The following is a 26599-nucleotide window of genomic DNA, read 5'->3' as shown; positions in this document are numbered from 1 at the left end:
TCAGCATGGCAAAGAGGAAAGTGGCCAACTTTAGGTTCTATAAATCCGATGTTGAATACTGGCCTGGCCTCATCCTCATGCAATGACTTTGAAGGTTTCTCACGAAAAGAGAACTCTTGTTAGTGCCTGGTATTAGGCTTTTACTCACAAGCTGATCACTGTTGCTCTATTTGTCACTGAGATTTTCATGGTGATAGTGAGGTAATGATGGTGATAATGATGATAAATTTTTAAAATATCTCAGAAATGGGAGAAAATATTACAAGCATTGAATTACAAATGTGTGCCTATCGAGTTTATGCAAGAATAAGGCAGAACTTTCCCTCAAGGTGCATGAGTATTATTGAAGAAATAATACATAAAGAATTACAAACATTGACTGTATGATAAACTTTTGAAGTGCACCTTGCAAATAGATACAAAGGAGGGTTGGGTTTTTTCTAGAAGGATTCATACCCATTTGAGCAACTCAATTATTTATTTCAAATAATTGAAATAAAATACCTTAAAAATGTTTATTCAATTACCGAAGACATTCTTATAAATTATAACACAGAGAAATAGACATATTTTTATTTGAGTATATTGTTTCTTGCCTTTAGGGCATTACAATGAGGTATCATATTTAAACATAAGGCTGACATAAAACATCAAAACAGATATATGAGGGATATGACTAAAAGTTGTTCTTTCCAAATATAGGTGCACAACTCAAAAATGTCTAACTTATAAGAACTTTCAATCTGTATGAGATTAACCAGTTAACTTGTTATCATACCTAATGAGTGCACTCCTGGTATAGTTAACTTTTAAAACAGCTGAACTTTATAATACATGATTATGAGTAGACAATATTTCAGAGATCCTAAAAAGCTTGTTTAAAATGTCTCTTTTGGTTAGAATGAAAGATAAACAGTGACAGATGATGCCTATTGTCTCCACGGTAATTACACTAATTAAAAGTAACATTGGGCCAGGCGCCGTGGCTCACACCTGTAATCCCAGCACTTTGGGAGGCCGAGGCAGGCGGATCACGAGGTCAGGAGATCGAGACCATCCTAGCTAACACGGTGAAACCCCCATCTCTACTAAAAATACAAAAAATTAGCCAGGCGTGGTGGCGGACCCTGTAGTCCCAGCTACTCAGGAGGCTGAGGCAGGAGAATGACCTGAATCCGGGAGGCGGAGCTTGCAGCGAGCCGAGATCGTGCCACTGCAGTCCGGCCTGGGCGAAAGAGCGAGATTCCGTCTCAAAAAAAAAAAAAAAAGTAACATTGGAAATTTTTCTCAAGAAATAAATGTGCTTCAAATATGGTGTAGTCTCACATCTAAGACTGAGCCACAGTGCACCCTGTTTTCTACATTACTATGAATAATTCCTGTGGTGGATGACATAACTTGTTCTTTGTAATGTAAGACATTAAAATATTTGTAGGCATCCCAAATGTATTAATGTAGAATCTTGTTTTGGACAAGTGTGGGAAAACTACAAATTAAGCAGATAAAATGATTAATTCTGTAGTTTCCCAGTCTCTTGATGTTCTGTTATAGATCAGTGATTTGGTTTCCATCCTAATGATCAATAGTATTCCATGCTAGGATTAAAAAGGGATACAGTGTCTCAGAAAGGCAGCCCGAGTCAGAAAAGAAAAGGATTTCCAGACAGGGAGGCTTTGGAGCAGAGGATTAAGCCCAAGAAATTGCTTGTGTCAAGAGGGTTAAATGTGGAAACAAATTAATGTGCTTTGCTCTCATTTTTTTCCTTCTAAAAACTCTTTCCCCTATTTGTTCAAATGCATCCATTGGCAAAGTAGGAAAGAAAAAGAATTAATGGGTGTTTGTAAGGAGACAACCAAGATGAGCAGCAGCACAGAGCAACAGCCTCTGCTGCCCTGACTTTTTAAGAAATCTCAGCCAGGTAAGGTGACCCATATCTGTAATCCCATCACTCTGGGAGGCTGAAGTAGGAGGATTACTTGAGCCTAGGAGTTCGAGACCAACCTGGGCAACATGATGAGAACCCCATCTCTATTAAAAAAATTTAAAAATTAGCCAGGCATAGTGGTTTACACCCATAATCTCCACTACTGAAGAGGGTGAGGCCAGGAAGATCCCTGAGCCCAGGAGTTCAAGGTCACAGTGAGCTATGATGGTACCACTGCACTACAACCTTGATGACAGACTGAGACCAATGAACTATTTATAAAGAATCACTGATTCAACCTGCAGGTATTTTGCATGACAGAGATATCTGTGTTAAATGAAGACCACATTTTATATGCCGTCTTTTTTTTTGGCTTACATTATATTTTTGTAGACTTTGTTAGAAACATGGTGTTGGGAAAGGTGAAAAGTTTGACAATGAGCTTTGACTGTCTTAATGACAGCAATGTCCTGTGTATTCTATCATCTCAAGAAGGGTGAATTTAGAAGTTATTAGCTGGGCACAGTGGCTCACACCTGTAATCCCAGTACTTTGGGAGGCTGAGGCAGGTGGGTCACCAGGTCAAGAGATTGAGACCATCCTGGTCAACATGGTGAAACCTGGTCTCTACTAAAAATATAAAAATTACCTGGGCATGGCGGTGCACACCTGTAGTCCCAGCTACTTGAAAGGCTGAGCCAGGAGAATCACTTGAACCCGGGAGGCGGAGGTTGCGGTGAGCCGAGATCACGCCACTACACTCCAGCCTGGCGACCAAGCGAGACCCCATTAAAAAAAAAAAGAAGAAGAAGAAGAAGAAGAAGAAGTTACTGGCAAAATCAGAGTAAAAGCTCTTAAAATTCATGCAAGAGGACACTTGGAAATACGCTCTGTTGAATCTAGAAACACTGACGCCAATACTGCCTGTAGACGGAATTACATGGAAGAAGTACAATATATCAACCATAAAGATATCTTAATTGGACACAAAAGAGTCAACGATAATTCCAAAGAAGGCTTCAACACTATTCATTCAGGAAGGCTGAATATGCTTTCAGCTCTGAGCTTCCAGAGACACCACTTGCTACCTCATTCAAAGGCAGTCGTGGTGTGTGCACTCTTGTGTGAAAGCTGAATCTCAAAAGTCCCTGACTACTAACAGTAACATCACAGAAGGAATTTACAGTCTCTGAGTATATAAATATGAATACTCCTTCATCACTGTCACCCCAAGCAGGCACAGAAGAAAAGACACTAGGTTGCTGGTTTTCTACCCCAGGCTCAATATCCTTAAGTGCCAAAATTGAAAAGAAGGGCTATACCATGGGTGAATCAACTCAGAAATTTGCTGAGACTGAGAACTGCTCTTTCCAAATGCTAGTGCCAAAGTCAGCCATTACCAAACACGGGCCTTCCATGCCAAACGGAAGATGAAGGAAGTGAAACAGCGTGTGGCTAACTTGCATGAGGAATCCTTGTCATCTGGAAAGAGAGACGTGGAATGTCAAGTTGCTGAAAATTCCACCAGTTTGTCCCTCTATTCTCCACTGTGGTATAATCTGTGTGGAATATTTGTTAATGGAATATGTGGATATTCCTGGAGCTATGGACTCATTTATTAATTTGCCACTTGCCATCAGCACCATTCCTCTCCATCTATTGGGTACCAGAGCTTCAAATGTAAGCAGGCAGCGTAGCAGGAACATAAACTGGCTCAGTTTATCCCTTCCTGAAAGACCTGAAGCACCAGCCAGCTATGCAGAAGTGGTAATAGAGGAACAAAGGCAGAACAGTCTCGCATGTGAGTGCCTGTGATGACTTCGGGAGAGCGCGCCAAGGACCACTGTTTGCATACATCCAGGAGTTTCAGTTCTTGTCTCTACCTCTTTATTCAGAGATGGATCCAAATCCTGATGAGTCAGCAGATGATAGACCATCCTGCCCTTCTTGTTGAAGAAGCACTTGGTTGAATCAGGTCGATGTGGGTTCCAATCTGTATCTCTTCTGGTTGAGGACAGGGAAGTATCCTGGAGACAAGTTTTCAGAGGAAGTGGAATTGCTTTTGCCCAGAAAAATGGTGAATACATGAAATAACCAGTAATCATCCTTTAGAAGCCTGAAGGCAACATTCTGGGGTTGTCCTAACATGCTTGAAGATCTGAGCTTTTCTCCTTTTAAACTGGCACATTCTCAGAGCTGTCGTCTTAGCCTGTGGTCTTACATGTCAAGGTACCACGTTATAATGAGGGATGATTTTCTTCTTTTGATTTTAAAATTTGTACATGCTCAATGCTTATATTGTGCAGTTCAATGTTACTACAGCTTTTTTTTTTTTTTTTTTTTGCATTTTTGCCAGACTCTTGATGCTCATTTAAAACTTGTTTGTGGTCAGCACAAAGAAAAAAAAGAAAGCTTTGAAAAAAACTTTTAACATGAAAAGAGTAAAAATTCACTGACTTTTTAAAAAATTTAATGGAGCCTGGACTTCACCTGCATACGCACATGCTCAGAATTGTCCGACTAGGCTGACTGTGTATCACTTCTTCAGCTCGGACCCTGCTGTGGATTTATTTACAAACATTAATTGCTGTTAAGCCAATCGTTTTTGCTGTATGTTTTGCAGCTTACTGCAATAAATACTAAACAGATAATATGGGGAAAAAAGAGATAAGAGGAGGAAGGTAATAAGAGACTTTGTTAAGATTGTATACCTTCCTGTTTTCTTCTAAGAACTTGTTGCCTTTTTACTATTACAAAGGCAACATTTCTACTATTACGACAAAGCAGCATTTGTTACTGACTAAAATCACAAGTGAATGCATCGCTTGTCAAACTGTTTGAAAGCTATTTGTGTTTTGTTGCACTGCTATTTTGTTTGTTTGGCTTTTTGAAGAAGAAAATTTGGAAACAGAACACGCATGAAAATCATGACCCATCCACATTCCCTTTTATCATCATATACAAGAAAAAACTAGCAGAGCTAATAACGAAGTAAAGAAGGGCAGGATGGCAGGTGCCAGCAAGGAGTTAAGGGCTGTTGCTTTAGATATACCTAATGTTAAATGACGAGTTAATGGGTGCAGCACACCAACATGGCACATGTATACATATGTAACTAACCTGCACGTTGTGCACATGTACCCTAAAACTTAAAGTATAATAAAAAAAATAGTATTTTTATTATATCTAAAGTATGGAAATTTTTAGCCACTGGGGAAAGGAGGAGAAAGTGCACTTATTTTTATACAGTTGCTTAATTATCTCCAAAACACAAATGTTGAAAATCATATTTGCTGGTGTGAAGTATTTTAATGAATGGGAATCCATATATTGAGGTTATGATTCGAGAGCTGAATTTATGCATTTGCTATCTTACTCAAGCTTGGCACAGCATGAAAACGCAAAGTATATAATATTCCCAAAATATGTAATTTCAAACTAAAAATACTAGAAAGTTTGCTGTGATAACTGTTTTGTATTTTTCTTTTTTAATGAAAATACTTTTTTATGGCCTAAAGAATAATTTGTTAAACATGGGAAATCACTCACTTCGAGTAGATATAGATAAGACAGGAAGAGCGAGTACATGGGTCAATTATAGTTTAATTAAAGATAATTTTCAGTCGGCTCATAACAAATATACCAGCACTCATGATAACATTTCACATTTTCCAAGGTACCAAGTGTACTGATTGTGTGTGTGTATTTTAGAAGGAATTCAGCTCTGATTTTTTAAATGAGAGTCAGCATCTCTGGTGTTGCAACACACATGTGAAATGAGTATTATATCTTTCTTGCCATTTAACACCACAGTTAATAAAGTGGCTGAAAGTTTTTTAAAAAAAGAGTTAATGTTGGCCGGGCGCGGCGGCTCACGCCTGTAATCCCAGCACCTTGGGAGGCCGAGGCAGCTGGATCACAAGGTCAGGAGATAGAGACCATCCTGGCTAACACGGTGATGAAACCCCGTCTCTACTAAAAATACAAAAAATCAGCTGGGAGTGGTGGCGGGCACCTGTAGTCCTAGCTACTCGGGAGGCTGAGGCAGGAGAACGGCGTGAACTCAGGAGGCAGAGCTTGCAGTGAGCTAAGATCGCGCCAATGCACTCTAGCCTGGGCGACAAAGCAAAACTCTGTCTTGAGAAAAAAAAAAAAAAAGAGTTAATGTTTAGCTTTTAACTTTCACTATATATATATATTTTTTTTCTTTGTTTTTTGAAACGGAGTCTTGCTCTGTCACCAGGCTGGAGTGCAGTGGTGTGATCTCGACTCAGGACAACCTCCACCTCCTGGGTTCAAGGGATACTCCTGCCTCAGCCTCCTGAGTAGCTGGGACTACAGGCACACACCACCACACTGAGCTAATTTTTGTATTTTTAGTGGCAACGGAGTTTCGCCATGTTGGCCAGGATGATCTCAATCTCTTGACCTCATGATCCGCCCGCCTCAGCCTCCCAAAGTGCTGGGATTACAGGCATGAGCCATCACGCCAGGCCCCACAATAAGATTTTTGAGCTCATAACAATATAATAGAGCCGGAAGATGAGCTCTGTTGAGGGAGAAAAGGGTACACCAAATTCCCGACATGGCTTGCATATTAAAAGCCAACTCAGGCTGGCTCAAAGGTGAGACTCTTGCTCTGAGCCAGAAGGTGGAAGGTGTGAGGCAGACATAGAAATGAAGGTGTGTCCTCTCTGCAGAGGAAGGATAGGGCAGTATTAGAGGAGACATGGCTATGCTGTGTAGCTGCCTGGACTTTGAGAAAGACCTCATGCCACAGGGCTGAGGAACATTCCTGTGGATCCCTAGTACACACGGGATCAAAGGGATACCTTAATCTACAGTTTCCTAAAAACAAAGAGTTAAGTTGCTTTTAAAAATTAAAATATATATACGTTATTTTTATAGTTTTAAAAGTATGGAAAGTTTTTAGTCACTGGGGAAAGGTGGAGAAAGCATTTATTTTTATACAGTTACTTAATTACCTCCAAAACAGAAATTTTGGAAATCATATTGGCTGGTGCAAGTATTTTAACGAACAAGAATCCATATATTGAGGTTATGATTAGAGAGCTCAATGTATGCATTTGCCATCTTGCTCAAGCTCGGCATAGCATGAAAACCTAAGTTTATTCCCAAAGTATACAACTTTAAATAAAACAAAAAAACTTCAAGTTCCAGCCACACACTCTCTCTCTCACTCCGTACCTCCCTCTTCATCATATCTCTATATATCTTACATACTTTAAAGTCCCAGCCAGGTGCAGTGGCTCACACTTGTAATCCCAGCACTTTGGGAGGCCCAGGCAGGTGGATCACCTGAGGTCAGGAGTTCAAGACCAGCCTGGCCAAGATGGCAAAACCCCGTCTCTACTAAAAATACAAAAATTAGCTGGGCATGGTGGCACGCCTGTAATCCCAGCTACTTGGGAGGCTGAAGTAGGAGAATTGTTTGAACCCGGGAGGTGGAGGTTGCAGTGAGCCGAGATCACGCCACTGCACTCAGCCTGGGGACAGAGCGAGACTCTGTCTTAAATAAATAAATGAATAAATAAAATAAAATAAAGTCCCACTTCACTTCTCAAATGGGACTTCTGATTAACATTTTGGTTTGTAAACCAGGGAATAACTCCTACATTTTATTCATTCAGGGAGAACAGACTATATACTGGGTCATATGTTATGTTCATATTTTCTCTGACTCTCATTCATGAAGATGTCTGCCTTTCATTAATTTGTTTTCTTGTCACTCTGTGAAAACATAATTTCAAGACTCACAGACACTGAAAAATACTATTTTTCAACCACTGATTTCTAACGTTGGTGAAGGAAAGCTTCATTTTCCCCAGAAAGCTTTCACTTTGAAGATATAAACTCCGAGTGGAACAGGAGTTTTATCTTCACTTTGGAGCTCCAGAGGACCATAGAGAGAATCTAGTCCAACACTACAGATAAAGAAACTGAGGCCTAGAGGAGACAGGTGACTTGTAGAAAGGTCCTACAGGGAGTAGCAGAACCCAAACCCACATGCAGTCCACCTAACTCTGAGACCGAGTCGCACTGACAATGCCATGTCCACCTTCATTACAGCACAAAATTCAGGGAATGGGGAGCATCTATAGAGCTCTTGGGAAATAAAACACCAAAGCTTACAGATCCACTGATGAACCCAGTGCTGCATTTATAGACCCACGTTAAGGGTCAAGCACACACGTCCACTACTGAAAAAAAGAAATTCTGACCTGGACTGAGTACATTAGCATCCTTGTTAGTTGCATTTGCTAAATAAGTCTCTTCTAAGCCCAACTCCCTCACGAACCTCCAGGATTTATGAGAGGTTTTGAAGAGAAATTGTAATTACTTGGGCCTTGATGAAAAGGATGAAAAAAGGTCTGTTAATAGTTCTGTGAAGGAACAAGAGGATTTTGTTCATGGGCCTAAAAACTAAACTCAGCAAAGGAGAAAACATAATGCAATGGAGAAAAAAATAGCCTTCTCAACAAATGGTACTGAAACAACTGGGCATCCACATGAAAAAAAAATGAGCCAAGACAAAGACCTTATAAGCTTTGCAAAAATTAACTCAGAGTAGATCATAGACCTAAATGTAACATGCAAAACCGTAAACTCCTAGAGGATAACAGCAGAGAAAATCTGGATGACCCTGGACATGGTGATGACTTTACAGATGATCCAGGAATTGCACTCCTTGCTATTTACCCAAAGGAGTTGAAAACTTATGTGCACACAAATACATTCACACAGACGTTTATAGCAGCTTTATTCATATTTGCCAAAATATGGGAGAAACCAAGACGTCCTTCATTAACTGGCTGAATAAAAAAACTGCGGTACATTCAGGCAACACCAATGAAAGAAATATTTTGTAAGCAAGAATTTATTAAAGTTAAAAACTGGCTGTGCACGGTGGCTCACGCCTATAATGCCAGAAATTTGGGAGGCCGAGGCAGGTGGATCACCTGAGATCAGGAGTTCAAGACAAGCCTGGCCAACATGGTGAAATCCTGTCTCTACTAAATATACAAAAATTAGCTGGGTGTGGTGGCCAGCACCTGTAGTCCCAGCTACTCGAGAAGCTGAGGCAGGAGAATTGCTTGAACCCGGGAGGTGGAGGTTGCGTGAGCTGAGACACCAACCACCACTGCCCTCTGGCCTTGGCGACAGAGCAAGACTCCATCTAAAAAAAAAAAAAAAAAAAAAAAACCCATAGATACTATGAGAATGAGAAGACAAGTCACAGACTGGGACAAAGTATATTCAAAAGTCACGTCTGATAAAGGACTGTTATTTGAGTTATATAAAGGACACTTAAAGCTCAACAATAAGAAAACTAACAACCTGATTTTTAAAAGGGCAGATCTGAAAAGATGCCTCATCCAAGAAGATATACAGATGGCAAATGAGTATATGAAAAGATGTACAAGATCATATGTCATTGGAAATTGCAAATCAAAACAACAGTGAGATACCACTACACATCTATTACAATGGCTTAAATCCAAAACACTGACAACACTAAAAACTGGAAAGGATGTGAAGCAACAGGAATTTTCATTCATTTCTGGGCAATGCAAAATAGTACAGCCACTTTGGAAGAGAGTTTGACAGTTTTAAAAAAACTAGGCCAGGCGCAGTGGCTCATGCCTGTAATCCCAGCACTTTGGGAGGCTGAGGCAGGCAGATCACGAGGTCAGGAGATCAAGACCATCCTGGCTAACACGGTGAAATGCCATCTCTACTAAAAATACAAAAAAAATTAGCTGGGTGTGGTGGCGGGCACCTATAGTCCCAGCTGCTGGGGAGGCTGAGGCAGGAGAATGGTGTGAACCTGGGAAGGCGGAGCTTCCAGTGAGCCGAGATCGCGCCACTGCACTCCAGCCTGGGCAACAGAGTGAGACTCCGTATCAAAAAAACAAACAAAAAACTAAACATATTCTTACCAGATGATTTAGCAATTGCATTCCTTGATATTTTCCCAAAGGAGTTGAATACTTGGGTCCACACAAAAACCTGCACACAGATGTTTACAGCAGTTTTATTCATAATTGCCAAAATGTGGAAGCAATCAAGATGACCTTCAGTAGCTGAATGGATAATCTGTGGTACATCCAGACAATGGAATATTATTCCACCTAAAAAGATGAGACCTATCAAGCCATGAAAAGACATCAAGAAACCCTAAGTGGACATTACTAAGTAAAAGAAACCAATCTGAAAAGGCTAACTACTTTTGATTCTAATGTATGGCATTCTGGAAAAGGCAAAACTTTGGAGACAGTAAAAAGATCAACGTTTGCCACTTGTTAGGGAGGAGGGAGAGATGAATAGACAAAGCACAGAGGCTTTTTGGGGCACTGGAAATATTCTGTATAATACTACAATGGTGGATACATGTCACTACACCTTTGTCAAAACCCATATTACGTACAAAGCCAAGATTAAAGTCTGTTGCAAACTATAGACTTTGGATGATAATGATGTATCCAGGCAAATTGGTTGTGACAAGTGTACCACTCTGGTGAGGGTTGCTGATTGATCATGGGGGAGGCGGTGCATATGTGGAGGCATGGGGTATATGAGAATTCTCTGTACTTGCCACTCCATTTTGCTGTGAACCTAAAACTGTTCTGCAGAATAAAGTGTATTGTTTTTCTTAAAAAAGTAAACTTAGTTTAAACCTAATATGAGACTTAATCATTATCAAAAAAAGGGAAAATGCTTCCAATTGAGAATTCCTGGAATTTACTGGTGTTTAGTAAAATTAAAGGCCAATGATGAAGAAAGTTAAGGTCTGCCACAGGCTGGATATCTTGCAATGACTTTCTTTATAGCTAGCGTATTTTGAAAAGTAAAAGAACTTTATGGGTAGTAAAAACTTAATGAAAATTGCAACTGTCTCATTAGATGATATCACAGGCATTTAGGTATGTTCAAAGGTCTATGGCTGGGCCAGGTGAGGTGGCTCACGCCTGTAATCCCAGCATTTTGAGAGGCCAAGGTGGGCGGATCACAAGGTCAGGAGATTGAGACCATCCTGGCTAACACGGTGAAACCCCGTCTCTACTGAAAATACAAAAAATTAGCCAGGTGTGGTGGTGGGCACCTGTAGTCCCAGCTACTCGGGAGGCTGAGGCAGGAGAATGGTGTGAACCCAGGAGGCGGAGCTTGCAGTGAGCAGAGATCCTGCCACTGCACTCCAGCCTGGGTGATAGAGCGAGACTCCATCTTAAAATAAATGAATAAATATATAAACAAAGGTCTATGGTTTACCAAAAGAGTGATATTCCAATTCAATTATTTTAACGTTTTGGTGAAACGTATTTTTAAAAACATGAACCAATAAACCAAACAGTTTTACTTTTAAAAGTGCAAGTTAACTAAGCATGCTAACATATTTCTCAAGAGATGGATGAAACTCCACACCCAGTGGGGTCTAGCGAAAGAAATAATAAGAAGTGCCCATTTTTAGGCATAAAAAGTATTTACCCCAGTCTTTTTTTTTTTGAGAAGGAGTCTCACTCTGTCACCCAGGCTGAAGTGCAGTGTCGGGATCTCAGCTTATTGCAAGTTCCGCCTCCTGGGCTCACGCGGTTCTCCTGCCTCAGCCTCCCTACCCCAGTCTTTACTATTTAATACAAGATGTCTAGATTTAAAATTAATTACAAGCCACACAAAAAGACAAGAAAGAACCCATTCCCAAGGGGCCGAGCAACCATCAAAATTACACTCAACCACTCAGCTCTGACACAAGTGTTTGTTAGAATTTTATGACAGAAAATTTAAAAACAACTGTAATTAATATGGTAAAAGCTCTAATGAAGAAACTGGCACCATGCAAAATCAGAGGAGTAATTTCAGCAGAGATATGGAAACTATAATATGAATAAAATGGAAATGCTAGAAATAAAACTTTGGTAACAGAGATAAAGAATTCCTTTGATAGACTCATCAATAGACTTCATGTAGCAAAGGAAATACTCTTGCGCTTAAGAAGGGAATCAATAGAACTTGCCCAAATTGAAATACGGAGGAAAACAAGAATGGGGAAAAAATAGAACAGAGCATTCAAGAACTAGGGCTATCTATTCCATATTATTAAACAATCTAGTACAGATATAATTGGAATCTGAGAGACATATGTGAAGAAGTAATGTCCAAGAATATTCCAGAAGTTAACAACAGACTGGAAACCACAGATCCAAGAAAACTGGAGAACATCAAACAGGGAAAATAAAACAAAACAACTTGGGTATGTAATTGTCAAGCTATTAAAAACAAAAGGCTTCTTCTCCAGATTTCTATACTTTTTTTAAGGAATTAAAGGAAAGGCCTTCTGAAGAAACCATAGAAGCCATTACTTTCTTTTACAAAGGACAAAACTTAAACAAAGACCTAACTTAAACATGAAGAGGAATTGACTGGCTCATATAAATGAAAAATAAAAAGATATATTTCCTAATCCAGAATATTTCTGGATTCAGGAATTAAATAGCATCATGAGGATTGTGTGATTCTGTCCCTGACATCTGCCTTTCACCCTGCTGGGGCTCAGAAACCCATACACCAAAATACAGTGCTTTGACATGATGAACTCCAGAAGAAGCTTCAAGGTCTCTTTGACCTTCCCTCCTCTCCTTTCTCTCCCAAAGCACAAGATAAAGTTGTTCTCTGAAGTTTCTTTATAGGCCTAAAGTATGGAACTAAGATAGAAGAAAACAATTACCTCTGGTCTTCTCCCTGAGTTTTCCTTAACTGAAATCATATTGAAGGAAGAAAGACTGAAGTCTGCCAACACATCTGGACAGACTTTTGTCACAAACCCACAAACCATTGTCTGCTCTGTGGGCCCAACACACTTGGTCCCAGGTCATTGTATGTTCTTCAAACCCATTGAATCTCTCCCAAAATTATTTACTACCCCTCTAAAATCATTCACACTTCCCTACTTCTCTTTCCCTTAGTAAGAGTGAATAATCACCTGTACCCCAATTTGAGGTGGAGCAATCATTCTGTGATTCTCTCTCATATACCCTAGTAAATGTATATGCCATTTATCTCACTAATCTGCCTTTTGTGAGTTGATTTTTCAGTCAATCTACTGAAGGCAAAAAGATAAGCTTTCCCTTGGCCCCTAACTCTATTGGCCAATAGAGTGTGATACTGAAGGATTTGATACAGAATCAAAAATCAATGGTTAGATCACGTCATAGATCCTCCACTTTGATCAATATAGCTTTAAATTTTCTGGGAGTGATTCTTAACTAATGATGCTCATCGGAGTCACATGGGAACAATTTCTGAAAACAGATTCCAAGATCATATGAATACAAGAATAGAGCTTGAAGATGCACATTCCCAAAATCTCTTCATGCAATTCTGATGACTTCCCTTTTTGTAAACTAGGTTTTTTGAGCCCTGTCTACATCTTAATGTCTATCCAAGAGAAGACAAGATAAAGACCTTTGAAATAACGCCTAAGATTTGCATAATCAGCTGGGTGCAGTGGCTCATGACTGTAATCCCAGCACTTTGGGAGGCCGAGGCGGGTGGATCACAAGGTCAGGAGATTGAGACCATCCTGGCTAACACGGTGAAACCCCGTCTCTACTGAAAATACAAAAACAAAAAAATTAGCCGGGCATGGTGGTGGGTGCCTGTGGTCCCAGCTACTCAGGAGGCTGAGGCAGGAGAATGGCATGAACCCTGGAGGCGGAGCTTGCAGTGAGCCAAGATCGTGCCACTGCACTCCAGCCTGGGCGACAGAGCTAGACTCCGTCTAAAAAAAAAAAAAAAAACAGATTTGCATAATGTTAATCATTGTCTAGCTATGCAGATTCTATTAACAGTTTCCAGAAAAGCAACCTGTTCTGGATGTTATTACATGTTTAAATTAAATGAGCTCTCTTCTTTTAAAAGAAACAGAACCAAGAACTAATAACTTTCAGAGAATGATTAACTCTCCAACAATAGCCCCTCCCAAAAGTAATGTGACACGAGAGCCTAGAAATTATTTTCTACACTGAAGCAAAATTTACATTACACTGGCGGTATACTATTTCTAGATGCATGAAAGCATCTGCATAGTCAAAAGGCTTAGGGAAGTCGCTCCTGGAGAAGAGCATCCCCAGATGAACCTACTTCCTCTGTAATGGGTGATGGGCAGAACAGAAACACCTGAGCACCGGACTGGAGGTGAAAAGTCCTATGTGGGACTGATTAGATTTGGAATCTTGGAAGTTATGAGTCATTTATGAAGTCTCAGATTACTATATGTAAAATGAAGGTTTTAATGAATTTTAATGAATGGCTGCAATCTAGAGTTTCTATTCACAAGTGTTCTTAAATGTGCTGATTCTAATTGGGGATAGAAAGATGAGCCCTTGACTTCCTCCCCGAGCCCCTGATTTTTGCTAGCCTGTCGCTTTTCTCTGTACTAATTTCCTCTTCCACAGTTTTTATTACAACAGTGTTAAAAAGGCTAATTGGCTGGAGAAGTATGGCAGATAGCGTGAATTCCAATAGAAGAGCCAATAAGAAGACACTTTACAGAGGAGTTGACTGATGAGCTCAGGGACCTCGGGAACTCTAAGCATGCCAAAAGTTTAGGTTGTAAGAAGGAAGGTTTAGCAAACAGAAGATTTCAAGGGCTTTGTGATCCATGTTAAGGGTTTTGGGGTTTATCCTGTGGAGCTACAGGGATGAAATGGAAACCATTACACTCCCTCTGCCTCTCTTGGTTCATGTGTCCAAAAATGACCAACTCAAGCTCCAGTGCCTCTTGCCTGAAGCCTTCCTTCATCACTTGCTGGATACACTGTCCTGAAACAGTGACTTTGTCATGCTTTCACTTTTAAAAAACATATGCCTAATGTAGAGCGTCTGGAGAGGAGCAATGGTAGAGGCAAGAAAACGAGTTTGCAAATTGTTGTAAATGATTCATAAAATAGATATTGATGTTGTTAATTAAGGCAGTAGCCTGGGATAAAGAGTCGTCCATGGGTTTAAGAGATGTTAAGAAGGTAGAGTAAGCAGTACTTTCTTTTTTTTTTTTTTTGAGATGGAGTCTTGCTCTGTCACCCAGGCTGGAGTGCAGTGGCACAATCTCAGCTCACTGTAACCTCTGCCTCCTGGGTTCGAGCAATTCTCCTGCCTCAGCCTCCCGAGCAGCTGGGACTACAGTCGCACACCACCACGCCCGGCTAATTTTTGTATTTTTAGTAGAGATGGGGTTTCACCATATTGCCATGGTGGTCTCGAACTTCTGACCTCATGATCCACCCGCCTTGGCCTCCCAAAGTGGTGGGATTACAGGTGTGAGCCACCGCGCCCAGCCAGTACTTTCTTATTAACTGAATATTGAGGTATAGGATGAGTGGCAGGAGAGATAGTGAAAAAAAGCTCAGGGTAACTCCAGGTCTGACTTACATAACTGAAGGGACATAATGCCATTTATTAAAACAGGGATGTCTGCAAATTATTTGATTGAGGAAACAGAGAAAATGAGTTCAGTTTTACATATCTGTTTTTGAGATGTTTGTCTTTGGTGCTTAACTATTTGTATAGCATTTGCCCCGGAGATAGAGCTGGCCAGAGATTTGGGGTTATCGCCAACTGAGACCAATATGTAGTTTAGATCCTCACTATTCAAAGTGTGGTGTATGGCCCAGGAGCATGGACATCATTTGAAAGCTTGTTTGAAATGCACGATTTCATCCTTCATCCCAGACCTATTGAATAAGAATATGCATTATAAGATCCCCAGATAATTTATATGTAAATTAAAATGGAAACCACTGGTTTACATTACTCAGAGGAATACATTGTGAAAAATAAGCTCAAGGATGGAACATGAGAGACATCACATTTAAGACGCAGGCAGGAAGAATGGTTAGCAATGGAGACCAAGGAGGTACATTCAGAGACCTTAGAAGAGGGTGTGGAAAAACGGTATCATGGAAGCCAGGGAAAGACAGGGTTACAAGATGAAAGGCTTAACACCTGAAAATTCCAGAGTCAGATGAGCTCAGATCTGACTACTGAGGAATTGATGGCTTCAATGTTTATAAGAGTGCATAGACCCAAGGAAGTGGGTGGAGACCTGACAAGGAAGTGATGGAAGACTTTTTTTTTGGAGAAGTTTGGCCTTGAAGAGGTAATGGCCATGGCTGAGGGAGAGAGTGGGTGGGCAGAAAGCAAGGTCTGAAATGTAGAACTGGTTTTTCTCTTCACAGGAAAAAATTTTGATCATGTTTATAAATTGAAAAGATTAAAAATACATGAAAGGGAAGACTGATGTTAATAATTGGACAGCATCTTGATTATGACTGAGTAAACAATGTGAGGATGGACTGCCTTTGAGCAGAAGGGTTTTTCCCTCCAAGTCTTCTCAGATTAGAAGACAAGAACATGAGTGTGATTGCATGCAAATATGGGTAATTTCTTGATGTGGTTGGTTGTTTTAGAGCATGACAATGGAGAGACTTTCTGGCTGATAATCAAATTTTCTTTGTGAATGAAAGGCAAGATCTTCTGAGAGGTGGTGAAGATTTGGTAGAGAAATGGGACAAATGGAAGAGGATGCTGAAAGGTCTGCAAAGCTGCTCCCGTGGCTGTAAATCATGAGCACCAACCTCACTCGGTGGGTGAATTCTTGTGGCAACACTCTATAGCCCAAGGATAGGAATGGGAAAAGTCATGGTTGTTTTGATCCAGTTTGAAAGTTGGAGTGTTATGGTTTGTTGAAGCATGTGGAGAGTGCTGATGAACACGATCAGAACCAAAGAGAACAAATTGAAGCTTTCAGGGGGAAACTTGAAAGGGAGTGGAGGGACTGGCAGGATAAGTGAGATGAAAGTGGACACAGTTTAGAGTTTAGAATTTAGAAGGGAATTAGTTCTCAGTACTGGTACCACCTAGTGTGGAGCGGGTAAAGAGACCAGTGAGGGAAACTGAATATAATAGGGTTCCAAGTTAGAATCCTGTCAGAATCAGTTTAGAAGTCATCTTCTAGTCTCCAGTAGCCAGGAGACTTTACATCTGAGGCAGGAAAATCTCTGAAAGTATGAGTTCCAGTTTTCTTGTTTCTTATCACCTGCCTTTGAGTGAGTCATGTCACTCAAAGGCAGGTGATGAGGACTTGGAGACACTTGGAGTTCAATGGGCCTGACCCACTGAGTTGCAGATAAAAATTCACTTCTTTATTTAATTCTTAACCAGTTAAATATGCAGTGAGTATGTAGGGTACTCAAAAATGTATTTAACAGTCATCAGAGCTGCTATAAAGACCACTGAAATATAGGTCTTAATTCTCACAGTCTGTCTAAGAAGACAAGGCTAACACATTTGAAATACATGCAAGAGACTACATAATTACAGGTAATTGCCAAATTATAATAATTGACTATGGGACAGGCGCAGTGGCTCATAACTGTAATCCCAGCACTTTGGGAGGCTGAGATGTGCAGATCATGAGGTCAGGAGATCGAGACCATGCTGGCTAACATGGTGAAACCCCGTCTCTACTAAAAATACCAAAAAAAATTAGCCAGGCATAGTGGCATGCACGTGTAGTCCCAGCTACTTGGGAGGCTGAGGCAGGAGAATGGCATAAACCCGGGAGGCAGAGCTTGCAGTGAGCCAAGATCACGCCACTGCACTCCAGCCTGGTGACAGAGCGAGACAACATCTCAAAAAAATAAATAAATAAATAAATAAATATTGACTATGCAAGTTACAGGAGGTTATAGGAGTTCATGTGACTAAGTAAATCAAGGGGAGGAGTGTAATCAAGGCATCTGTCCCCCTGATAGGTAGACTTTGAATGGGTAGAGGAAATAAGAATGGGCAGGCATCTAAGACAGGCCAAATGCCCCAAGGCATAAATGAACATGGTATGTTTGTGTGGAAGAAAAGGGATGGGCCAAATAGATCTGAGGTGCTGAGTTGAAGTGTGTCAAATGATGCTTCTGTAAGGTGTAATAAGGCCAGATTATAGAAGGCTGTGCTAACCTAATGGAGAGAAAAGCTCACAGATAATAAAATGAGGGAGTCACTAGGTCTAAGCAGAAATGAAGAAATACAAACTTTCACAGATTATAAGCAATAGAAGATATTCTTTAAAAAATTAAATGCATAAAAATGAAAATATCTGCATAAGTAGAGCTATATAAGGAACGCAATGAAGCTGGGAAATATTGCGAAGAATACTACCATTATGAGGACAACTCTCTATATTAAGTAAGTTATTTCAAAAAATAGGAGGAAATTCAAGAGCAGTAAAAAACAAAAGGGAAAAACGCTATTGTCAAGATCACATATGAGATAATGTAAATAGTTTAAAAAGTGAGAAAAATTTTATCTAATACCCATAGACATGCAAGTTACAGTAGTTCAAAGCACCATTTTATGTCTAATTACTAATAAAATCTCTGTGAAAAGATAAGCCTTTCCTGGCAGTCCTGTGGAGAACGGGATGCACCATGTGCTGCTTGTGACCTTGTAACCTAATGGATGCATTCAGAAAGTAACATACAGATGCTATATAATTTATAAAAATTTCATCCTCCTTTAACTAATATCTCACTACCAGGAATTTATCCTAAGACAAGTTTTTTCTTTTTTTTTTTTTTTTTTTGAGATGGAGTCTCGCTCTGTCACCCAGGCTGGAGTGCGGTGGCGCAATCTCCGCTCACTGCAACCTCTGCCTCCTGGATTCACACGATTCTCCAGCCTCAGCCGCCTGAGTAGCTGTGATTACAGGCGCCCGCCACCACACCCGGCTAATTTTTTTGTATTTTTAGTAGAGATGGGGTTTCACTGTGTTAGCCAAAATGTTCTCGATGGATCTCCTGACCTTGTGACCTCTGCCTCCCAAAGTGCTGGGATTACAGGTGTGAGCCACAGCGCCCGGGCGTTTTCGCTGGTTCAAGCGATTCTCCTGCCTCAGCCTCCTGAGTAGCTGGGGTTACAGGCACGTGCCACCATGCCTGGGTTCAAGCGATTCTCCTGCCTCGGCCTCCTGAGTAGCTGGGGTTACAGGCACGTGCCACCATGCCTGGCTAATTTTTGTATTTTGGTAGTAATGGAGTTTCACGATGTTGTTCAGGATTTTCTCGATCTCCTGACCTCGTGATCCGCCCGACTCGGCCTCCCAAAGTGCTGGGATTCCAGGCGTGAGCCACCTCGCCCGCCGGCTATTTTTTTAAAATTATGTTTACAAGACGTTCGATGTTACATCGAAAAAGTGAAAATAGTCTAAATATCCAAGAGTAAGAAAATAGTTAAGAAAATTTTAACACCCAACGTGTGGCGATAAGCTTCTGTTGTTATTAAATGTAATAAATATGAACATTTGTCAAACACGGACATGACAAATACATAGAAAAAGCAAGATATAAATCTATATGTTCAATATTATTGGACATGGGTAGCGCACATCTAAACACAGAGAATCAAGTACTACAATAAGAGTGAGAAATGCAGCTTCCTTTCTTAATTTCAGATGCCTGAGAAGAGAACAGCCCCGGAGGATCACGGCGTCTGAAGAGATTACTCTGGCATTCTACCGGGACCGTCCCTCCATTTTCTTCTCTTCTTTATTTTGGTCTGAGAAGCTCTTTTCCTATCTATTTTATTTTTCTTCTGTATAGCATCAGAAGTATCTTCTTATTTATGTTGAATTTTACATAGGATTTTATTTTAGGATGTATTTTCAATCTCAGTTTGTTTTCCTAGCTCAGCATGTTTTGTTTGTTTTTTAAAATTCATTTTACTTATTTTTTGTAACTCTGATTTTGAGTCACTACTGAGGATGTCATAGTATTTTTTGTCTTTTTTGTTTTGTTTTGTTTTTAGATGGAGTCTCGCTCTGTCACCCAGGCTGCAGTGCAGTGGCACGATCTCGGCTCACTGCAAGCTCCACCTCCTGGGTTCACACCATTCTCCTGCCTCAGCCTTTCAAGTAGCTGGGACTACAGGCGCCCACCACCACACCCGGCTAATTTTTTGTATTTTTAGTAGAGACGGGGTTTCACCGTGTTAGCCAGGATGGTCTCAATCACCTGACCTCATGATCTGCCAGCCTCGGCCTCCCACAGTGCTGGGATTACAGGCATGAGCCCCCTCGCCCGGCCCATAGTATGTTTTGTAAGTGTTCTGAAATCAAGTAATAAGAGATTTTCTTTAATGAAGGTGAGATAAGTTTCTGGCAAATATTGAACTTGAGAATTAATGAAGTGTATACTTCTCATTTTCTACTCTAACCTTTTGAAATTAATACAATTTTAACATGAAATATTTCCATGAAATTACAAGAGAACTTTGATGTTTGTTTCTGCATTCTGGGCTCCAAGAAACATGGTGTAGCATGGTCTGACCTGCATATCTTTGGAAATTTATAATAGGTTTCATTGTCTGATCTTAACCAAAACCCAATCCTTAATAAAATAGCCCAGTATATATATGGTTTTTTTCCTCTACTAAATGAATTACAATTCTCTGCTAGCTACCAGCACAGGGAAAATTAAAGAGAAAACCTTTCTTCCCTTACAGTGCATGAATTCTACCAGTGTGGAAGAATGAAAAGAACCCAAGCTTTGGAGTTTTACAGCCACAGGATCAGATTTTAGTCTATTCCACTACCCAAAACTAGGCAAGTTTTCCGGGGTCATCTAGCCTGTATGACCTCATTGGTAACAACAGGCTTCACTGTGGGTTAAGTGAGATAATGAGTAAAAATGGAATGGTTTGGGCCGCTCACAGTGGCTCAAGCCTGTAATCCCAGCACTTTGGGAGGCTGAGGCGGGCAGATCACCTGAGGTCAGGAGTTCGAGACCAGCCTGACCAACATGGAGAAACCCCATCTCTACTAAAAATAGAAAATTAGCTGGGCATGGTGGTGCATGCTTATAATCCCAGCTACTCGGGAGGCTGAGGCAGGAGAATCATTTGAACCCAGGAGGTGGAGGTTGTGGTGAGCTGAGATCATGCCATTCCACTCCAGCCTGTGCAACAGGAGTGAAACTCCACCAAGAAAGAAAGAAAGGAAGGAAGGAAGGAGGCAGGGAGGGAGGAAGGGAGGGAGGGAGGGAGGGAGGGAGGAAGGAAGGAAGGAAGGAAGGAAGGAAGGAAGGAAGGAAGGAAGGAAGGAAGGAAGAAAGAAAAAAAGAAATGGAATAGTCTGGTAGGGTAATTCCCAAACTGCTGCACATTAGAATGAAGTGGGAAGCTTTTAGAAACCCAGCGTCCACATTGCACGCAACATCCATGAAGTCAAAATATTAGGCGTGGGAACCAGGCATCAACAGTTTTTAAAGATCCAAGATGATTCCATTGTGCAGCAAAATTTGGAAACCAGTGCCTAGCACAAAGCAGGTACTCAGCAAAAGTCAATTTTCTTTATCTTTCAATGTGTGGTGTATTTGCCAGCTTTCGGGTAGCACTTCCTTATCTTCATTCCTTAAAACTCTGCAGCAGAGTGGCACTGCATACGTAAATGCTACACTGACATCTTGCTGCATGCCGCACTTTACTGCAGTGGAAAATAATGAGGAGCTAGCCAATACCCATTATTAAAGTATCACACAAGTGTTTCATCCCACCCAGTCACATTTTTCAGGGCTTCCAATTCACACTTTCGTAAATGCGGCCGTTTCCTCTTCCTGTGACTTAGATGAGATGGAAACAGACATGCTCTCAAGTATCATATTAGCTTTTTTTCAGAACTTCTTTAGTTTTCTAGTGAGGCATCTATGCCTCGTAGAAATGCACTTTAGACCCTGCTATACAGAAAAGTAAATTTTCTTACAACTGGTCTGAAGCATATGTATTATTCTTTTAGATCTGATGTATCAAATGCCCACGGCCCTAGGTATGCCTGTGTTTCTTTAATCTATAATGATCATTTTATACAATGTGCTGGCACCTTGCCCAGCACACTCCTTTATCTATAGCAGGTTTAGCAGGCTGGGTAATTGCCCCTTTTAAAGTGTCTGCACTCAACACTGCCCTGTCTGGTAAATGCAATTAGAAGCAAATCTTTGGGTGTATCACCCCAGACTTTTTATTAAGCTCATATGGCATTCTAATTGCCACCATTTCTCACCAGGTTGCTCATTAGCCAAGAGCAGCCAAAGGTCTGGATCATATCAGACAGTGACTTTCCAACCCATGAGACTCCCTTGTTCACCTTAAATATAAACCACATAGAGAAGAAACTGGGGATTTGTATGCATGAAAGCTGACAGTGGCCATAACAAAAGCAATAAACAGAAATCCCAGAGATAGTGATGACAGAAGAAATGTATGTTAGCCAAGGGGTTAGAGGGAGCACTTTGTGTTGGCACTGAAAGCAGCCAGAAGAAGACTCAGAGTGAGACAGAAGTTGACTCATGCAACAAACCTTCACCACTGACAGTCAAAGAAAATGACTGAGGAGCGTTTCAATCATGTTAGAGGTTTATTTTGACAAGGTTAAGAATGCACCTGGGAAAAAGGAACACAAAACCACTAGAACAATCTGTGATCCATGCTTTTTCCAAAGAGGGCCTGGGAATTTTAGCATTTAATGGGAAAGAGCAGGCAGTAGGAGAAAGAGGAAGAAAAGAAAAAAGGGGGAGGGTAGATAAAAGGGGCAGGCAGTTACATTCTGTTGAGTCTTTGATCAGTGTGCACTGAATCCACATTTCACATGTCAAAGGAAGGGGTAGAGAAACAGTCAATTATGCATTCATCTCACACTCAGTGAATCTGCATTTTTAAATAAGATAAAATAAACATAAAGTAGAGGAAGTAATCAGATATGCATTTGTGAACCCAGAAGATCTAAGACAGGTCTCAGTTAATTTAGAAAGTTTATTTTGCCAAGGTTGAGGACGCATCCATGACACAGCCTCAGGAGGTCCTGATAGCATATGCCCAAGGGGGTTGGGGCACAGCCTGATTTTTACATTTAGGGAGACATGAGACATCAATCAATAGATATAAGAAGTACATTGGTTGGGTCTGGAAAGGCAGAATAACTGGAAGCAAAGGCAGGAAGACTCAAAGCTGGGAGGGAGCTTCCAGGTCACAGATAGGTGAGACACAAACAGTTACATTCTTTTCAGTTTCTGATTAGCCTTTCCGAAGGAAGTAATCAGATATGACTCCTTTGGTGCAGGGTGGCAGGTGGGGGGCGCTTTTAGTTTTATCTTTTGTCCTTTGTCCCGGGATCTGTGAAGATAAGCTGTTCACTTGCATTGTCCGGGTGAAATTCAACAGAACTGTTTTAGGGTAAAGATCTTGGGACCCACAAAGAATTTCATTTTGAGCAAATTGTGAGGGAGGCATGTATCCTTTTAGATCTGTAGCTGTCTTATTTAGGAACAAAATGGGAGGCTGATTTGCATGACCCAGTTCTCAGCTTGACTGTTCCCTTCAGCTTAGTGAGTTTGGGGTCCAGAGATTTTATGTTCCTTTTACAGCACCCAGGAGGAACGGAGCATAAGCCTATTTCTCACAGCCTTGAGGAGCACTAACTGAAGTGCTCAGTTAGCAGCATTTGAATTAATTATTTCACAGCTCATCCTTAACCAAATTATTTTTAATATGATTCTAAAACTGGAGTTTTACCTTAAGCTTAGTATTTTGAGGTAATCTTAGCAGCAGGTGGACCTTAGCTCACTAAAAGCATCAGAGCTCTTAGTTACCTCACTCATCAGTGTCTTGGCTCCTCTTCTGGAAGGCAAAAAGAACCTCATCCATCAGTCCCCACATACTCCTGTAAGCGCGGGCCCCTGTTCTTTGCTTCTGGAAAGCATCCATCTGGTCCTGTATTGCTATCGTTCCTTTTCTGTCTGTTTTCCTATGCAAACCAATCTATCATTCTATTTTGTTGCCCCATTTCCAAGTCACTTGACCAGATAGATAACCACATAAAAACAATTAAGTAATTTAAGCTTAAAAATTAGGAGCAGGAAATAATGTAAACTGGAATAGTAAGAAAATGCTGAAGGTGAGACTTGTGGAGGGCTGGCATTGTGGACGTCTTTAAGATATAAGACCTCATTGTAACAGTCAAAGCAAAGGGGACACATAATTAATACAAGACTTTTTATCAAAGAGGAAAAGCTGTCATTTTCTCAGGAATCTAATACTGTTCTAAGACTTAGGTTTAAAATGTATCAGGAGTGCCTTCTAAGTGACTGTGGAAAGAGGGAAATAGTAACCATATATTTTGAATGAGTGATTCTAGATCGTGGCTTCTATCTTATGCCTACTCTTCTCCCCTTGTCTCTTGTAAACTCACTTACAACCAGATCATAATAATAAAACTAGAATGTAGAGCGGCCACACAGTACAGTGACTAAGGACGCCAGCTCTGAAGCCAGACCTTTGGGTTGGGATCTCAACACTGTTAATTTCCTCATTTGAAAGACCAGGGTAATATAATCCTTCAAGAGAGGGTTGTTATTAGGGTGGACCTGATAAATAGGGTGGATCATATAATTTATCATACAGATGGATGCTTTAGAAAGTGCGATGATGTTTACTTGTCAAATTATTATCATGCTATTTTGACTATATTTTCTTATATGCTTTACTTGGAATATTTAAATTAGCCCATATGTAACTAGAGTCTAAAATCCATAGTTCAGGGAAATTATGGTTGTATTTTGTCCCTTTAAAAAACAAAGGGGCATTGGCGCCCAAACCATTGACCCCTGCAAAATGCAACAGGTTGCGTGGAAGTGAAACATAATGCCTCCAACCTGCTAGTTATTTACACATGTTGACCTAAGGAACACACAAGCCAGATATTCTTTAGGTTGTCTCTTTTTATCGTTAGACCACTGAATGGCAAAGTACTTGGTCTGCATTAGATTTATTTACTGTTAAAAGATTTTCAAGAAACTACAATTTAATAACATGTCCTTGAATTTTTTTCACAAGTTGAAATAAAAAATATACAGTATCTATTCATCTATCCTGGAAAGTCCCTGATAAAAGCACTGCGTTTTCTTAATCAGTTTCCTTTTCTGTAGAATAAATTTCTGTTATGCTTCTTAATCAGCAAAATGACAAACAAATTAAGAAATAACCTCAAACTTAACAAAACAGAAGAAAGTCTTCCCTGAAGGTCTTGGAGAACCACATGAGATCAGATCACAACCCAAGATCTGCCCTGAGAAATGGGTAGAGCCAGGGACCTGCCACACCTCCCTTCCTCTTGTCTAACCGGAGATGAGAAACTAAACTTAATTTTCATGATCTTACTATGTTAGCCTCATACATAATCATCTTCTCTTTTGTCTAAATGGTTCCCTATTTTCACCTTATACTTAACTATCATATATAGGGCATATGAATACATTTATCTCAGATCCCATTCAGAAGTTGTAAAGGAATACATTATTAATAAATCAAATATTTCTACATTACATGGAAGAAAATGTGGTACAGTTAAGAGGATGGATATTGGTCCCAAAGAGTCCAGAGTTTAAACCCTTACTCTATATTATCTACATGATCTGCGCATGTCGCTTATTTTTAATGAGTTTTAGTTTCCTCATTTGCAAACAGCGTGACACTTGTCCCAAAGGATTGAACTGAGGATTTAGTAAGATAACAGGTGTAGAGGGTGTCTTCACAGTCCTGGGCTCATGTCAGGCCCTCGATAAATATTAATTCAATTCCCCTTCTCCTGCCCTGCTATCATCCTTCGGCTCAGAGCAGCCAAAAGCTGGAAAAATAGGCTCCACCCAGAAACTATAACACGATGATGATAAAGCACAGTTGGATGGATCAGGAGTAATCTACTGAGTTATCCCTGTTTTAAACCATTGTGTTTGCTTCTGTGCATAGGAGAATCACCCCATGCTGAAGGGCAAGCGGAACATTTGCACAGTTGCCCTTGGGAACATAAAGAACAACAGTTCCCTTAGCCAAGCCTAGGGCCGTGTGGAGATGAGGGGCACATGGGACGCAGGTCCCTCTGCTACAAGCTTGACTGCCATCGGAAGCTGGGAGACACCAAAGGGTGGCCCCAGGGCTCTCTGTCATCTTATGGTGACTAAAAAAATGCACATTCCTGCATTGATAACAATGGGTATTTTTATTACATGAAAATCTATGTACTTACTATTTGTGTTCTTCCCAACATTCAACTGACTTTTCTACCTGATGCAAAATGCAGGAGGGCTGTTCACGACTTCTTCCTCTCTTCCTCTTCTCCTCCTATTCTTCCTCTTTCTTCTCCTTCCTTCCTCCTTCCCCTCCTACTGATGTTTTTATATCAAAAAATGAGAAAAAACACTTTCAGTTACAAAGTAAGTCTGAAACTATATCAAAATAATTTAGATCTTTAGTAGATTGAGAAAAAACACGAGAACTTTTTCAACTTGCAGGAATAAAAATGTCAAGATTATTAACTCTGTTCTTTATTTTTAGTGGACTATAAAAAGGTTTATTGATAATTTCTGTTGAGCAAGATGACTTCAGATTTTATATCATCTAGGCCTTAAGATTTACTAGAATTTTAATGTATCATTCTAAAGATGTGCCCACAAAATACCCCTTAGTGTTGTTTGACCGATAAGGGTACATGCTACAAACACGTGGAGAAAAACGTGCAGAGCTATTCGTGCAAGCAGTTAGTGGCCATTGAAATTCCTCACT

General features: G+C 40.4%; 1 pseudogene; it reads left to right on the top strand.

Annotated features, from left to right (window-relative positions):
• The first annotated feature begins 2331 nt into the window (after positions 1-2331).
• On the top strand, positions 2332-3878 carry LOC100444383 (arrestin domain-containing protein 3-like; annotated as a pseudogene).
• Positions 3879-26599: the final 22721 nt, after the last annotated feature.

This window comes from Pongo abelii, chromosome 13 (assembly GCF_028885655.2).
Source record: "Pongo abelii isolate AG06213 chromosome 13, NHGRI_mPonAbe1-v2.0_pri, whole genome shotgun sequence".
In the NCBI taxonomy this organism is placed as follows: Eukaryota; Metazoa; Chordata; class Mammalia; order Primates; family Hominidae; genus Pongo; species Pongo abelii.
Note: the sequence above shows the minus strand (reverse complement) of the source record. Positions and strands in the feature narration are given on the sequence as shown.